This window comes from Lepidochelys olivacea (genome assembly GCF_965140295.1).
Source record: "Lepidochelys olivacea isolate rLepOli2 genome assembly, chromosome: 6".
Taxonomy (NCBI): domain Eukaryota; kingdom Metazoa; phylum Chordata; order Testudines; family Cheloniidae; genus Lepidochelys; species Lepidochelys olivacea.
In genome coordinates this window covers 3,449,210-3,466,551 of record NC_140416.1, presented here as the reverse complement: position 1 = coordinate 3,466,551, position 17,342 = coordinate 3,449,210, and the positions used below count along the sequence as shown (strand labels likewise).

The following is a 17,342-nucleotide window of genomic DNA, read 5'->3' as shown; positions in this document are numbered from 1 at the left end:
ACAGGTGAGAGGATTTTTCCTCTGGCCAGGAGGGATTTTAAAGGTGATTACCCTTCCCTTTATATTTATGACACACCCCCTTTGTACCCCATGGGAGAGGTAAGGTGGGAGGTTGTGTTGCGGTCAGGGCTGGGCATTTTTTGGTCTTTTAGTGTTTTATACCTCTCCACCCTCAAGCTCCTTTGCCCCTCCCAACTGGTTGCTTGAATTTGCCTTGAGATTGGGGTTGAGGCAGTCTTCCAGTGTGCTCTCAACTCTTTAACTGCTCTTATCTGTTCCCATTGTACTAACAAATCCAGCTGACTCAGTAGAATCAACATCACAAAGTCTTTGTCCCTTGTTTACACATTTTAGTATGTGAATATCAAAAAGTCAAACCCAAATTCTATCCCAGGCTAACAAACAGACCGATAAACTAACCCTCCGCCCCTTTGTTTTATTTTCTTCTGGGACCCTCCTGCTCAGGTACCCTGGGAAAAGCATAGGACATATGGTGGCACATTTCCCGATAGGGCCAGGTATCAAGATGGAATGTGCCGGTGCTCCATTTGCCCCACTGCTCCCTATGCAGTATGTTGCCCTGCACTTCCCTCGTACAGACATACTGCACGTATATTCCAATGAGTGTGTCAGACTCCCCATAGTAATGGGCTCGAGAAGGTTGGGTCCAGGTTATCTGTTACACTTTGGTGGAGGGCAATTTACATTACTTATATGTGACAATTAGTGGCTGTATCTTGTGAGTCTGTGCCCCCCTTAACCATGGCACTATACATTGCAAAATTAGCATACTTAACAATAGGCCAATAGCCACAATAATCCACAGTAATATTGTCAGCCCTGACCATCGTGACATAGGTAGAGTCTGAATGAGCTCTCCCCTGACATCTAGTGGTGAGCTGTGGAAAAAGACTTCAGAAGCTGATCTCATTTGCATGGACATGCCCACCCTGCATAGGTGCTCCGCATGATGGGATTGCTTGCCCAAATGAACACTTGTAGCTGGTGTTGGATCCCCAGTCTCCTTGTTATTGGGGCAGGAGTAATAAAGAGTTGTTATCCTTGTTGTGTGAACTGAGGGCAGCAGAACTGTACCTGGCATACCCCAATGGAGGGACTCACCCTCAACTGAATGGCACTTGCTAGGCAGGGGACATGGATTCCAAAGCCCAATGAAAGGGGGGAGTGGGAGCATTTTTATGTGGTTGTGTAGGCCCTGCTTAAGGATCCCAGACACCATTTACTGCTTCCTTTCCCCATGGTATAATAAAAGAGCTAATTTAGATTCAATTGGGAGTTTTGTTACGTGCTGAAATCACTGATACCTAGGTCTAAGTATTAAATCTACTTTGTGATAGTGTCTCTATTGCAAGAGATTGCCCAGTGTGTACCAACAGTAAGGCTCCCCACACTAACAGCTGAAATCATTGAGAGCAGTGTTGGGGGGGACCTGAAGACATCGTGGCCAACAAAGCAGCTGGTGGAGAGGGCCAGAGCAGAGCTCTGCAGAGGCATGGCAATCGGCTGTTGGGGTGACAATCGAGTGCCTGAGCAGTGGAGCATGTAAGATGCCTCCTTATTGCGCCCCCTGCCTTCCACACAGGAACTCTGTGACTGAACCTCTGAACTCTGGGGCTGCACTGGCCAAGGACAGCAACTGTGAGTGGGATACAGAGAAGGGATGGGCACATTAAAGGGACTTTGGAGTTGCTGGACTTAAGACCATGAGGGGAAAAGGATGCTGCCCAACTTACTTGGGGGTGGGTCTTTTGCTCACGGTTTGTGTTTATGAACCCTAGTCGTGGTGTTTTCCCAAATTAATGCTGAGTTACTTCCCTCCTTTTATTAAAAGGCTTTTGCTACACTCGGACTCTGTGCTTGCAAGAGGGGAAATATTGCCTCTTAGAGGTGTCCAGGGTGGTGTGTAATTGTCCCAGGTCACTGGGTGGGGGCTCAAGCTGGTTTTGTGTAGTACGGTTGAAAAGGAGCCCCTAGATACTGAACCCGGCCCCTGTTGCTCCTGGGTCCACCTGACAGAAGGGTTACACTAATGTCCAACCTAAACCTCCCTTTAAACAAATTGCTCCTTGTCCTAACCTCAGAGGTTAAGAACAACAATTTTCTCACTCCTCCTTGTAACAACCTTTTATGTACTTGAAAATTGTTATCATACCCCCTCTCAGTCTTCTCTTCTCCAGACTAAACAAACCCAATTTTTTCAATCTTCCCTCATAGGTCATGTTTTCTAGACCTTTTAATCATTTTTGTTGCTCTTCTCTGGACTTTCTCCAATTTGTTCACATCTTTCCTGAAATATGGCACCCAGAACTGGACACAATACTCCAGCTGAGACCTAATCAGCGCAGAGCAGAGTGGAAGAATTACTTCTCATGTCTTGCTTACAACACTCCTGCTAATACATCCCAGAATGATGTTTGCTTTTTTTGCAACAGTGTTACACTGTTGACTCTTATTTAGCTTGTGGTCTACTATGACCCCCAGACCCCTTTCCACAATTCTCCTTCCTAGGCAGTCATTTCCCATTTTGTATGTGTATAACTGATTGTTCCATCCTAAATGGAGTACTTTCCATTTGTCCTTATTGAATTTCATCCTATTTACTTCAGACCATTTCTCCAGTTTGTCCAGATCATTTTGAATTTTAATCCTATTGTCCAAAGCACTTGCAACCCCTCCCAGTTTGGTATCATGCACAAAATTTATAAGTGTCCTCTCTATGCCATTATCTAAGGCCTTGTCTACACTTACCGGGGGTTTGACGTGAGGCAATCGATGCATCAGCGGTCACTTTAGCGGGTCTAGTGAAGACCTGCTAAATCAACTGCAGATCACTCTCCCGTCGACTCCTGTACTCCACCTGAATGAGAAGAGCCAGGAGAGTCAAAGGGAGGGCATCTCCAGTCGATATCACGGAGTGTGGACCCCGTGGTAAGTAAATCTAAGCACGTCGACTTCAGCTACAATATTCAGGTAATGAAGTAAATATCTGAAAACATGAAATTGACTAATCTAAAAATCCTACGGCCATGAAATTGACCGTGAATTTGGTAGGGCCTAAATATAGGCATCTAAACCTTGATGGCAGGGAGGACACACCACTCTAAAACAAGGACATGGGCTTGGCTGAAGACCACCTGGGAGGGTTTGGCCCCATAAGGAAATGGCCTTACCTGTAGGGCAATCCCTCAGGCCCGGACATGCCTGACCTCTTGTCTCACACCCTCTCTGGTTGCCACATTCTTGATCGTGATGACCAGTTCCAGCTGGTGTCTTCCCCGCAATGCCCTCACTGGGGTCTTCTGTGGCTCAGCCCTCCGGTCAAGTCATGTATCGTTTCAGTTCACTGCCAAGGTAACAAAATCCCGATTGGTATAAACAAAAAGATCTCTTGCCCCTCTTGGGTTTGACTTCAGTTCCTCCCTCTTGTCAGGGTGTTGCCCCCCTCCCCCGGTTTTCCTCTGCTGGGAGTCCAAGTACCACTAAAACTTGCCTTCCACCCCATCACGGCCCTCTGTCTGATTCCCTGATCCTCACAGCCTCTAGTTCTGGACTCCCCTCCACTCTAGAGCCCCACCACAGGAGTTAACCTTACTTCTGTAACTCTACTCTCCGGCCACAGCCAACCCCAAGTTACTAGCCCATCCTCCAGGGAGAGAGAACTCACTTTAGCTCCGCTCTCCTGGGTCTCTCCTCCGCAATGGACTTCCCCCAGCCCCTCACAAAGCCTAGTTGTGCCTTCTCCAGCCAGGAGGCAATTCATTAATCACCTTCCAGGTGTGGAGCATGCCTAATTGGGGTTCTTCCCCTTGCCTTGCAGGTGATGGGGGTCACTCCACCACAGGGCCAATGAGTAAACAGGGTGTGGGGTTGGAAAGCTGGAGCAGCAGCAAACTACAACAACTAGAAGCTGCTGTTTACAACCAGCAAGATGAACCAGCCACAGAGCGACCCACCACAACCCAGGACCTTTTCCCCCCAACCCTCTACATGCATGCTGCACCCCAGCTACAGCCTTGGATGGAGAGGAGGGGTTTCCACTGCCTACAGCAGCTGGTTGGGCAGGTAGGTTGATCATGTCTATCCAGACATGGTGTCATAAACATACAGCTAAGGGTAGCCTAGGATTCCTCCTTACCTGTAGGGGGTTAAGAAGCTCAAATAGCCTGGTTGGCACCTGAAAGAAGATACTTTCAAATCTTGGGATGGGGGAAGGTTTTGTTTGTGCTCTTGTTTTTGTGTGGTTGTTCTCTCTTGAGACTGAGATGGGCCAGACAGAAATCCATCTTCTCCAACCCCTCCCAATCCAAGTGTCCAATATTGCAACCAGTATAGGTGAGCCAGGCAAGGCGGATTAGTTTATCTTTTGTTTTTCTTGTGAATTTTTCCTGTGCTAAGAGGGAGGTTTATTCCTCTTTTCTGTACCTTTAACGTTTTTCCCACAGGGGAATCCTCTGTGTTTTGAATCTGAATACCCTGTAAAGTATTTTCCATCCTGATTTTACAGAGATGATTTTTACCTTTTTTTTTTTAATAAAATCCTTCTTTTAAGAACCTGACTGATTTTTCCATTGTTCAAAGACCCAGGGGTTTGGGTCTTTGATCATTTTGTAACCAATTGAATAGGATATTATTCTCAAGCCGCCCCAGGAAAGGGGGTGTAAGGGCTTGGGGTGATTGCTGGGGGAAGAGGAACTCCAAGTAGTCCTTTCCCCTGGTTCTTTGTTAAATCACTTGGTGGTGGCAGCGTTACTTAAACCCAAGGTACAAGGGAGAATTTGTGCCTGGGGAGTTTTTAACCTAAGCTGGTAGAAATAAGCTTGGGGGTCTTTCATGCGGGTCCCCATGTCTGTACCCTAAAGTTCAGAGTTGGGAGGGAACCCTAACATGGTGGCAGAGCAGTGGGATAATTTTGAACCAGAAGCACAGAGGGTTTAAACTAAACTTTTCTCTCTCTCTCAGTCTCCTTTTGGCTGCTTGGAAGCAGGGAGAGGTTTTGAGCTGAGAGCAGCTGGAGTTCTTCTCTGCCTAAAGGCAGGGTAGTTAACCTCCTGCAGGGAAATTCACAAGTTATTTTTCCCCCTAACTCTCAGGTATAGCTAGAGTTAAGCACAAGAAAGCAGAAAAATGATTACCAGTAAAGAAGCTAATAAACCAGAGCTGGCTAGACTGGAAGCATAAGAGAAAGAAAATGAACATGAGAGACTAATGGAATTAAAACAACTAGAAATAAATGCACAGGAGGCTGCCCTCAAGAGAGCTATGGAGGACCAGAAACATGAACAGGCTGTTATGGAGTTGAAGAGACAAAATCCTTCAGCTGCTGGCTCCACTTCCCCAAAAATCCACAAATGGGAGTGACTATGTCCACAGTATGATGAATCCAATGAAATTGCTGAATATTTTCTCACCTTTGAGAGATTCTGCACACTCCATGCAATTCCTGATGAGCACAAGATGACCACATTGGTAGCAAAATTGACTGGCAGAGCTCTGGACATATTCAATAAGATGCCCATTGATGATGCTTCAAACTATGATAAATTTAAGGACTTGGTTTTGAAACAGTTTCAGGTTACACCTGAAACCTACAGAGTAAAATTTAGAGCCCTTAAGAGAGGGGCTGGACTAAGTAATGTGTCTTATGTAAGCCAGATGAAGGATCTGTTCGATAAATGGGTCAAAGGAAGGGGTATAACTAGCTTTGAAGGAATGGGTGATTTGATGATACAGGAGCAGTTCCTGACTATGACTGATGTAAAACAGTGTTTATGGGATAAGAAAATGGACTCAGCAGAAAGTCTTGCTTCTTATGCTGATCAATACGAGCAGTCCCAGACCACCAGAGAGGCGAGGAAAATTGGAACCGAATGGGTGGAGGTAACAGAGAGGAACAACCCTGGTCTCAGTTTGGGGGGATACCAGAAGTGACACCCTCAGACCACAACCTACCACCGAGGGCAGCCCAAGGCCCCAACTACACTCCAAGGAAAACCCCAGACCCCTTATCATTCCACCACACCATTCTCCAGCAACCCACCTTGCCCCAGTGACCAGTCATCTGGGCGATGTTTTAAATGTAAGGTTTTTTTTCTCCTGCTGATAATAGCTCATTTTAATTAATTAGCCTCTTACAGTTGGTATGGCTACTTCCACCTTTTCATGTTCTCTATATATGTGTGTGTGTATATATATAGATCTTCTTACTATATGTTCCATTCTATGCATTCGATGAAGTGAGCAGTAACTCGTGAAAGCTTATGCTCAAATAAATTTGTTAGTTTCTAAGGTGCCACAGGTACTCTATTCTTTTTGCAGATACAGACTAACATGGCTGCTACTCTGAAACCTGTCATTATGCAAGGCACTAAAATCTTGATGGTTCCCATTAACTAGGAAAACTGGTTACAAATGGTTTATTTACCTAAAAGCCTTCCTGTGTACTGTGGGCCAACCCAGGAAGAAAGGAGACTAGGGGTCTTAGAGTGACATGTGACCATGTCACATGATACTGGAATCCATCTTAAATCTGGTACTTTTCCATTTAGAAGGAGGGGTGGGAACCCAGAGAGACAAAAGATTCCCGCCTTGTGCCAAAGCTATAAAAGGGGGTGGAGCAGGACAAAGGCGGCTGCCAGTCATGAGAAGACCCCTACTTACCACCTAAGATGTCTGCTGGAACCAACAAGGACTGTACCAGGGGAAAGGATTGGGCCCAGACTAGGAAGGAGCCTAGTCTGTGAAAGAAACTTATTGGAACATCTCTGAGGGTGAGATATTACCTGTAATCAGTTTCTTAATGTATTATGCTTAGACTTGCATGTTTTTGCTTTATTTTGATTGGTGACTTACTTTGTTCTGTCTGTTATTACTTGAAACCACTTAAATCCTACTTTTTATACTTAATAAAATCACTTTTGTTTATTATTAAACCCAGACTAGGTGATTAATACCTGGGGGAGCAAACAGCTGTGCATATCTCTCTATCAGTGATATAGAGGGCAAACAATTTATGAATTTACCCTGTATAAAATGGATTTATTTGGGGTTTGGATCCAATTGGGAGCTGAGTGTCTGGGTGCTGGAGACGGGTAACCTGCTAAATTGTTTTAGTTAAAATCTGCAGCTTTGGGGGTATGGCCCAGACCCTGAGTCTGTGTTGCAGCAAGCTAGCGTGTCTGGCTCAACAAGGCAGGGTTCTGGAGGCCCAGGCTGGCAGGGAAAACGGGCTCAGAGGTAATTTCAGAACATCAGGTGAAAGTCCCAAGGGGATCTCTGTGACCGAACCCATCACAATGGTCATGGCTGTAAAATGGCTTAAACAACATGCCACACTACTGGCCAGGCAAGTAATGGGAAAAAACAGGGAAATAGAAGAGGTAACCCAGGCTTTGGAAGAAGCATCCCAGTCTATTGAGCACTGGAAAGCTCAAGGTCTTTTAGCAGGGCAGCAGGCAGTCCATGATATGCTCGAACAGATAAAACAGGAGAATAAAAAATTGGAAATAGCTGTAAAAAACCTGCAAAAAAAGATAAAAGGGTGGTTTCCCCTGTTACCCAACACCAGACTTCAAGTGCTTTTATAGTGCCTGAAGAATGGGGACAAAAATAAAAACAGGTGGCCCACACCAAATTAAAAGATGGAACTTGGAATGGATGCGGCATTGGGAACACATAAGATAACCCAGGTCGGCCACCATCCAATGGCCCATAGGCAGGGGCTACTGCTTTGCAACCACCACCTTATAATAAGAACCAGGTTTTGAAAAAACCTTCACCAAAACCTAAATCAATTCCTGTTAAAGCGGGAACACCGGGTAAAGGAGAGGGGGGAAGCCCAACACTGAAAATGAAGCACGGCACCTCACCAATACCTCAATTCACCCTTGATGTCACTCCACAAATAACTCAAAGTGGATTAAAACTATTAAAAAACACCTTAAAAGGGCCATAGCTCTGTAGTAATCTTGAAAAAAGGGAAACTATTGTGCCTTAAACCACTAGCTTGAGGTGGGTAACAGCCAGACTCAGTGCCTTAAAAATCAATAAATTAACTGCCCTAGTAAAAGCGGTCAGTCAACCTCCTGCCCCACCCCATCTGAAAATTTTAATAAGTGTTTGGCATGGTTACACAAATGTTCACAATTGTTAAACGCAGTGGCAATTAACATTGTACAAAAGCCAATGCTAGTGCAAACTTTGCTAGGACCATTAAATAGTCACACTATTGGCTTTAATAATAATGTGACTCGAATGGTTAAACGTGTGGCTCAAAAGCATTTCAAGCTATCTTGTGCGTTAGCCACGTTAAAAAAAACCCCACAAAAATGCCAAAAAAAAGCTCCTGGCGAACAAAATTCAAACATATATTATGTTAACAGCAGGAAAAATGGATCTTAAGAAGCTAAAGCAAATAGTGTTACAAGCACGGCCTCCGAATTTGCAAAATACAAAAATGCCTGGTATAAAAATAAAGGTAGAAATATGCCTTGATATAACTGAATTAAAAAAATAAATACTGCTCTCAAACAACAGAAAGGGCCCCCCGTAAATAAGTTGCAAACACAGTTAAGGAAGTAAAAAAACAAAGGAACTAAAATACTCTCCCCGTGGCCAAGGCCCAGGTTGGAGAGGTTGTAAAATAAAAGCAAAAAAACAAACAAAAGAAGAAAATGGGTGTTGCCTAAAGTGCTCAAGCAAAAAAATCAAAATCTTTTTTAAAAAGTTATGAGCGCAGGTGCAGGAATGCATAATTAGCAAAAAATCAAAATACATACAAGGCTATAACAAAGGTTACTAAAGTAACTGTTTTGGCTTCTGAATTAAATAATCCTGTGGTTAGCAATCAGGTGGCATAGAACAGCCCGCCCCGAGACTCAGAATGCATTTTTCAGCAACCCATGACAATAGATGTCTGCCCCCCCACCCCCACTTAAGCATCCGAGTCGGGGACGGGCTTGTAACTTTTCCATGAAACACGGGAGCAAAAATCCACATAGTAAAAAACATATTGAGTGCATACCCAATTACAAAGACAAAGAATATCACAAAACAAGCAAACATATAACGTAAAAACACCACCTCTCCAGTTTAGTGCACATGCCATTCACAAAAAGTGTGCTATCTCACACACACACACCAAAATTAAAACTAAAACAATAAACAACTGAAAATAATCATAAATTTCCCAAACACACACATGCAGCCAAACAGCTAACAACAGTGGGAAAGGGAGACTATCATGTCTGTGATATTACTCTACACATAAGACTATTTCTCCACTGAGTGATGTTGAATGCACCATGGGGGCACAGAACAACTAATAAAATCAGCCTTATAATGGGAACCCTGATTGTCACCTTGATTATGGAGAGGAAGCGGTGCTGGACAGACACTCCATGCCTGGGGACCTGGCACAAAGCAGCTGGCTGTTTTGTTCTCTCCCAAAATGGCCACCGGGGTGTCTTCACAGTCCCAGGGTAGGGCCCTAATGAAATTGATGCTAGCATCCATCTCAGCAGGGGGTCACTAAAAGGGGCTGATTCTCTCCCCAGGCTCTGCTATTCAACCAGCTATGGGGCAAGTTACATTTCAAACCTCTTGTGGGATGTAGAAAGTTGGTTAATTTAGGAGCCCTGGGCTCAATTCCCAGCTCTCCCATAGATTTGAGGAAAATCTCCTCACCTCGCTGTGTCTGTAAAAGGGAGAGGACGATCCTTCACTCCACAAAGGTCTGTGTGGCCTGTTTACACTGTAAACTCTTCAGGGCAGGAACTGGTCTACACTTAAAAATTAGATCAACCTAACTTATGTCACTCAGGGCTATGAAAAATGCCATGTCCTGAGTATCAGAGTTAGGAAAACCTAACCCCAGTGGAGTCGCAGCTAGGTCAATGGGACAATTCTTCCCTCAAACTAGCTACCGCCTCTCAGAGATGGAGTAACCATAGCGACGGGAAAACCCCTTCTGTCCATGCAGTTAGTAGCTACACTACAGTGTAGCCATGGCCTTACTCTGTGTACGGCCAGTGCCTAACACAGTGGAGCCCGCCCGCTTGCTGCGGTCTCTAGGCAATGAGCCCTATGTGTACAATAGCCCCTAGGGAAGCAGCGTCCATGGGGCTCTGGTGTCTGCATTTGCCTAGGATATAGACACTGCCTAGGTTCCCTTGTGCGGGCGGTGCAATATCACTCGCTTACTAATTCCAGCATCTTGGACTTTGGTGACTGGTTTCGATGCCTCTTTTTCTTGCCGAACTCTACTAACACGATTTCTAGCACGTGTCCTCTTTGGTCAGCATTTACACTCCAGTAACACCGCGAGACCTCACTAAGATCAGTGCAGCGCCAGGCCCTTGGGGCCCAGACATCTAGGCAGGGCCCTACAAAACTCATGGTCCCTTCCGGTCAGTTTCACAGTCATGGGATTTTCTAAATAGTCAATTTCACGGTTTTGGGGATTTACACTTGAAATTTCACAGTGTTGTAACCATGGGGATCGCCACCCTTACTTCTGAGCTCCTGCTGGCGGGGGCGCCGCCTTCAGCAGTGGGAGGCCGGAGAGCAGAGGCTGCTGGCCGAGAGCCCAGCTCTGAAGGCATTGCAGAAGTGAGGGTGGCATACCCTTATTTCTGTACTACCTTCAGATCTGGGTTCTGAAGGCAGCGCAGCCCGGGCGCTTCCTGCAGCCAAGGCAGATTCCCACAGGTGGGTCTGACCCAGCCCCACAAGCAGCCCATGCAAAAGAGGATGTCCCCATCCCTTCTCACCCTGGCCAGGTCTAGCAGCCGGAACCCAGCACACAGTAGGAGCCCCCACACACACGCAATAGCCAGATTTTATGCAGGAGATAAGATTTCATGACGCGTTTTCCACGGCCGTGAATTTGGTAGGGCCCTACACATAAGCTATGTATTCACTGCAAAGTCAAGGCAGGATTGTAGCATGGGTAGGCATACCCGCCTAGCTAGCATGGGTTACCACAGCAGTGAAGATGCGTCAGCATGGGCTCGCCACCAATTCTGGACTCCAATACCATCTGGGATCTTGGGCCACAGGCACCCTGAGCCAGGCCTCAGTTTCTCCAATTTTGGTGCCCCAAAAAAGCATAAATTTCCCAAATAAATCATGAGATCTTAGGCACAGGTGCCCTGAGCTGTTCCTCAGTACTCAGAGTGCCATTTCACACTGAAATCCTTGCCACCATATCTTCATGACTAGAGTTACCCATGACAGCAAGATGAAAGCTAGCCTGGGTATGCTACCTACACTTAAGATGTACCTGTAGTGAGAAAGAACCCCTCTCCCGCATTTACAGGCTGACTAGACAAGACCAACACAGGGTGGGAAGCGGACACAAAGAAACAGAAGTAACTTGCCCAAGGTCACCCAGTAAGTCAGTGGCAGAGCTGAGATTTGACCAGAGGTTTCCTGAGTTCCAGGCCTGGGGCCTTAGCCATTGAATCATACTGACACCAGGAAACACATGACCATTTTATTGTGTAACCCTACTGTGACTTTTCAGCACCAGGTCAGGAATGGAGCTGGAAGATGAAGGAACCACTCATGTTTAAGGCACTGGTGTGCCAGCTCTTCCAGGCTTCCCTGGGGGGCACTTGGGCATTGTGACAGAGATTGCAATGTCCTGCCCCATCCTGAACAAACCTTACTGAATTAAGTGCAAGCCACTTTGGAGTCTCTTGTAATAAATGCAAAGTTTATGCGTCATTGTGGGATTTTATGGAACATCTCTAGGAGGGAGACAGGCCCAGCGTAAACTCTGGGAAGTGTTATGATTGTCAGAAGACTCTTTTACACAATGGGCCAGACAATAATAATTTTTTTAGTTGAGTGAGTTGTCTAGGAGATGCTTGGGAGGAAGGGAATGCAAATGCCCACCTCTGGATCCATCCTTCTGAAGCTGTGCCCTGAGGGGAAACCCATTGCCTGCTGATTACCTGTTCCCAGAGCCCCAGGATCTGAGGCCCAAACTGCATAAGGGAGTGACTCTCACATTCATGTGGGTGCTTGTTTTAAGCAAAAAGGGTTATGAACTTGTAAAGAGAGAAAATCCCCTCATGGGGGGGTAGGGGGGGGCTGAAGGACTGACTCCTACCAGAGCTCTTGTTGGAGCCAGGGGATGGTCTTTGGGAAGTTTCCCCCCCCATAATGTGTTCACCTTGAAAATAAATGGACTTGCTTAGAAAGAGCTGTGTGGTAACTTAACTGTGGGCAGTCACGCTGCTCAAGGCCTCTGAGGAGAAAGCAAAGCAGGCCTGCTTAGGCAGCCGGGCTTACTGGGGAACTCACAATGTAGGCAGGGAGGTGGGCAGCCTGGAAATACCTTGGCTGGAGGGAAAGAGAGATGTGTTTCTCCTTCCAAGAGAGGTGATGGCTGGGGAATTGGAAGCCTGGGAGCTGGCATCCTTGGAGGACCTTGGCGGGGGAGTACAAGTGCAATTGCCATGAATTGTGACAGGCACATCACTTGATCTCAGGTTGAGATTTTCCATGTGCCTAGGACATTTAAACCGTGTTAAAAGGGGCGGGAACTGGCTGCCTTTATCCCTGAGGTGGCTTTAAAAATCCCAGCTTCAGTGCCTCGTTTTCGCATCTGGGATAATCCTCTTTCCTTTGCCTGCCTGGTCCATTTACTCTGTGAGCTCGTCAGGGCAGGAACGGTCTTATTATATGCCCCTGTGCAATGGCCAGCACCGTGGGACTGTGATCTCAGCCAGCCGCAGAGAAGCATGGATTTGCAGTCTCAGCCTCCTTCTCACTATTAGACAAAAGTCCTGGACCACTGAAAACTCCCTGCTCTTTGGATATGTGTTATAAGCCTGGGAAATAATCATGTACACTTTCCCCCCGAATGTTTAGACAGAGAGACATATTGATGGGAAAAGACAGACAGACAGACATCGACCTCGACAGCAAATTCCTGGAATTTCTAATGCTTCTGATCAGGACGGTCCCATCTCTAGTTCATTCCCAGCACAGCAAAATGAAAGAGAAACAACAGAGGCACTGGGATTCCCTTGAGATCTAATCTCCCCTCCCCAGCTCATTCCTTACCAGCTCTCGGCGGGACAATGAGTCTCTCTGCCAGGTCTCCCTGGCTGACAGCTCTCAGAGCCCCTGCAGCCACCTCCATGCCATAGTCCTCCCCGTAGGAGCTGAGCAGCAGGTCGGCAGGGGCTGGGGGATCCACATGTGTCAGTCTCGCTAAGGGGATGCGTCCATATCCTTCCTTCAGTTCGATTTCACCCAGTTTGTCCTCGAATCTCTGGAGCGTCTCCTCCTCCAGCTGCTCCAGCGTCTCCAGCAGGAGATCTCTCCTCAACCTCTCCATGCTGGCTCCTCGGACAATAGCTGATCACACGGCCCTGGGTATCAGAGGCAGGAATCTGCACCTGTGGCTGAAGCGAGTAGCAAGAATTGTGCCCAGAGGAATCAGGAAGTTCTGGGATGGGAAACCTCTGACAAATAGCCTGACAAACGAGATTCCTTCTGCAGAACGGCCAAAGTCCATATCTGATCATGGGTTGTTGGCCAGGATATAGATTAGGACTGCACACAGCTCTCTGCTCACAGCAGAGCTCCTCCTGGAGTCAGGTGCAGGTGTGCACAGAGACCACAAGGAGACTCTGGCCTGCATGTAGCCTCTAATGTTTTGGTGAGTATCACTGATTGTTTTCAAGGTGACTTATCACATTCAGTGTCGCTCAGTGGGGAAATCGACTCTGCCTCTTGTTTCTCTTCCTTCCCCATCCTCCTCTCTCTGTTTTCTCCATCTTCACTTGTTCTGAATCTCTGTCTCTGTCTCACCGGCAGCCACTCCTGAGTCCCATCAGCCAAGGGCTCTGCTCCTGGCCTCTTTGAAGGGTCATCAGTAAACGTCCAAACCCGCACTCCAATGAGGCACAGGGATAAATGTTCTGCTCTACTTGGGGCTGGTGAGGCCTCAGCTGGAGTATTGTGTCCAGTTCTGGGTGCCGCACTTCAAGAAAGATGTGGACAGATTGGAGAGATAGTCCAGAGGAGAGCAACTGAAATAAGAGTTTCAGGCCATGTCTACTGTATTGGCATAGCTATGCAAGCATAACTCCCTAGTGTAGATGCAGCCAACAGCGATGGAAGGCATTTTTCCCTGGGTGTAGGAACACCCTCTCCCTGATCAATGGTAGCTAAGTTGACGGATACATTTTTCTGTACACCTAGTTGCGACCACACCTGGGGGTTAAGTTGGCATAGATACAGAGCTCAGGGGTATAGATTTTTCACACCCTGAGTGCCGTGGCTACATCAACCTAAATTTGAAATGTAGACCAGGCCCTAGAAAACCTGATCTGTGGGGAAAGGTTGAAAGAATTGGGCCCGTTTAGTCTAGAGAAGAGAAGGCAGGGGGCATGATAACAGTTTTTAAAAGGTTGTTAAAGAGGACGATGATCAGTCGTTCTCCAGGTCAGCTGAGTGTAGGACAAGAAGTAATTGACTTAATCTGCAGCAAGAGAGACTTAGGTTAGATGTTAGGAAAAACTTTCTTACACTAAAAGAAAAGGAGGACTTGTGGCACCTTAGAGACTAACCAATTTATTTGAGCATAAGCTTTCGTGAGCTACAGCTCACTGCATCAGATGCATCCGATGAAGTGAGCTGTAGCTCATGAAAGCTTATGCTCATATAAATTGGTTAGTCTCTAAGGTGCCACAAGTCCTCCTTTTCTTTTTGCGAATACAGACTAACACGGCTGCTCCTCTGAAACCTTTCTTACACGGAGGATAGGTAAGCACTGGCCCAGGTTACATCGGGAGGTTGTGGAATCCCCATCACTGGAGCTTTTTAAGAACAGGTTGGACAAACACCTGTCAGGGATGTGCTAGGTTTACTTGGTCCTGCTGCAGTACAGGAGGCTGGACTGGACTAGAAGACCTCTCAGGGTCCTTTCCAGCCCTGCATTTCTATGATTGATGGGGGCAAAGCAGCTGACACATCTCAGTCACTGTTCCACTCAGTCTGCAAACATAAAATGCAAGTTTTTAGGGTCCATACAGAAGTAACTGGCTGAAATGATCTGCCCTGTGTTATACAGGAAATCAGACTGCATGATTTAATAGTCCCTTCTGGCCCTAAACATCTATGACTCAGGTAGCCATCAGTGTATCAGCCACACTCGAGTCAGACTGGGAGGAGTTGCTTCATGATCAGGAAGGCTGGACATGTATTTTTTTATTAAAGGAAATCTTTGATTGTGTACAGTCAGTAAAATTATACCAGGAGCAGCTTACACACATACAAGTGGACTGGATCTGGTTGACTGGGTGGATGTTTAACAAACTGGATGAGTGGTGTTAAAACCCTTTCAGTCATTCCTACCCCCATCCTTATTTTGAAAAGGAAATACTTAAAAAGAGAAGGGGGAGCTTAAAATCAAAATGAAAGATTTTGTTTTGAATTAAATGTTTCATTCAACCCCCAAAAATGTTTTAACTTTTTGATTTGCCAAAATTTTCAAAAAATAGTATTTTTAGATCAACCCAGAATGAGTCTCCAGGAACTTTTCTACTCGAGTAGGAGCAGAGAGGTTACTTTACCTCTGTATTTGGCACTGATGTGACTGCCACTGGAATCCTGTGTCCACTTCTGGTGTTCACAGTTCAAAAAGAATATTGAAAAATTGGGGGGATCAGAGAAGAGCCACAAGAATGATTAACAAATTAGAAAACCTGTCTTATACTGTGACACTCAAGCAGCTCAATCTATTTAGCTTAACAAACAGAAGGTTAAGGCTGACTTGATTACCGTCTATAAGTACTTACTGTGATGTTGAATTCCATATGTTTTATGGAAATATGCTAATGAGCGTGAATATAATGTAACTGGAATATGCTTCATGCAAAAGGTGTCTTGTAAGGTATCATTACAAAGCTTATAATCTACTGAGTGTGTTTATCCTATTTGTATGTATGTATCATTCTTTTATCTAAAGCTAGAAATATGAAGTATTACTCTGAAGTCCTATGAAATTATGCAAAGTTTAGATCATTAATGGTGGTTTAGAATCTTGATGGCTCCCATTGACTAGGACAATTGGTTGTAGATGATTTATTTACCTGCAAGCCTTCTTGTGGACCTCGGGGCCAGCCTGTGGGTAATGAAAAATGAGGTCTTACAGTGACATGTGACCATGTCACCTGATACTGAAATCCATCTTAAACCTGGTGCTTTTCCATTTAGGAGGAGGGGTGGAAACCCAGAGAGACAAAGGATTCCCGCCTTTGGTCAAAGCTATAAAAGGGGTGGAGCAGAACGGGGAGGGGGGGCTGCCAGTCATGAGAAACCCCTAGTTACCACCTGCGCTGGAACTGACAAGAACTGTACCAAGGGAAAGGACTGGGCCCAGACTAAGAAGGAGTCTAGTCTGTGAAAGAAGCTTATTGGAACAACTCTGAGGGTGAGATTTACCTGTATTCAGTTTCTTAAATGTATTAGGCTTAGACTTGCGTGTTTTGTTTTATTTTGTTTGGTAACTTACTTTGTTCCGTCTGTTATTACTTGGAACCACTTAAATCCTACTTTTTATGCTTAATAAAATCACTTTTGTTTATTAATTAACCCAGAGTAAGTGATTAATCCCTGAGGGAGCAAACAGCTGTGCATCTCTCTCTATCAGTGTTATAGAGGGCAGACAATTTATGAGCTTACCCTGTATAAGCTTTATACAGAGTAAAACAGATTTATTTGGGGTTTGGATCCCATTGGGAGCTGGGTGTCTGAGTGCTGGAGACAGGAGTACCTGCTGAGTGGTTTTCAGTAAAAGCCTGAAGCTTTGGAGATGTGGTTCAGACCCTGGGTCTGTGTTGCAGCAGGCTTGCATGTCTGGCTCCACAAGACAGGGTCCTGGAGTCCCAAGCTGACAGGGAAAATGGACTCAGAGGTAGTTTCAGCACATCAGCTGACAGTCCCAAGGGGGTCTCTGTGACCGAACCCGTCACACCCACATGGGTAACAAATATTTAATAACGGGCTCTTCAATCTAGCAGAGAAAAGTCTAACATGATCCAGTGGCTGGAAGCTGAAACTAGACGAATTCAGAAGGAAATAAGGTGTACATTTTAAACATTGAGAGTAATTAGCCATTGGAACAATTTACCAACTATCATAGTGGATTCTCCACTCTTAAAACAAGATTGGATGTTTGTTCTAAAAAAATCTGACTATATGATCCCATGGTCTCTTCTGACCTAGCTTAAACTACTGGGGGACTTGGGGGGTCAGCACTGCTCTGGGGGCCTAGAGTATCTGGGCCCACCATCCCAAGAAAA

At 45.8% G+C, this 17,342-nt stretch overlaps 1 protein-coding gene across 1 annotated transcript in view; it reads right to left on the bottom strand.

The window, feature by feature from the left end:
• The window catches only part of LOC311522703 (apoptosis-associated speck-like protein containing a CARD), a 71,780-nt gene extending 68,404 nt beyond the window's left edge, over positions 1-3,376 (bottom strand). The window contains exons 1-2 of the mRNA XM_084632190.1: positions 3,192-3,376; positions 2,770-2,878 (exon numbers count right to left, since the gene is read on the bottom strand). The gene's annotated coding sequence lies outside the window, so the exon portion shown is untranslated. The remainder of the gene's footprint in view (positions 1-2,769; positions 2,879-3,191) is intronic.
• Positions 3,377-17,342: the final 13,966 nt, after the last annotated feature.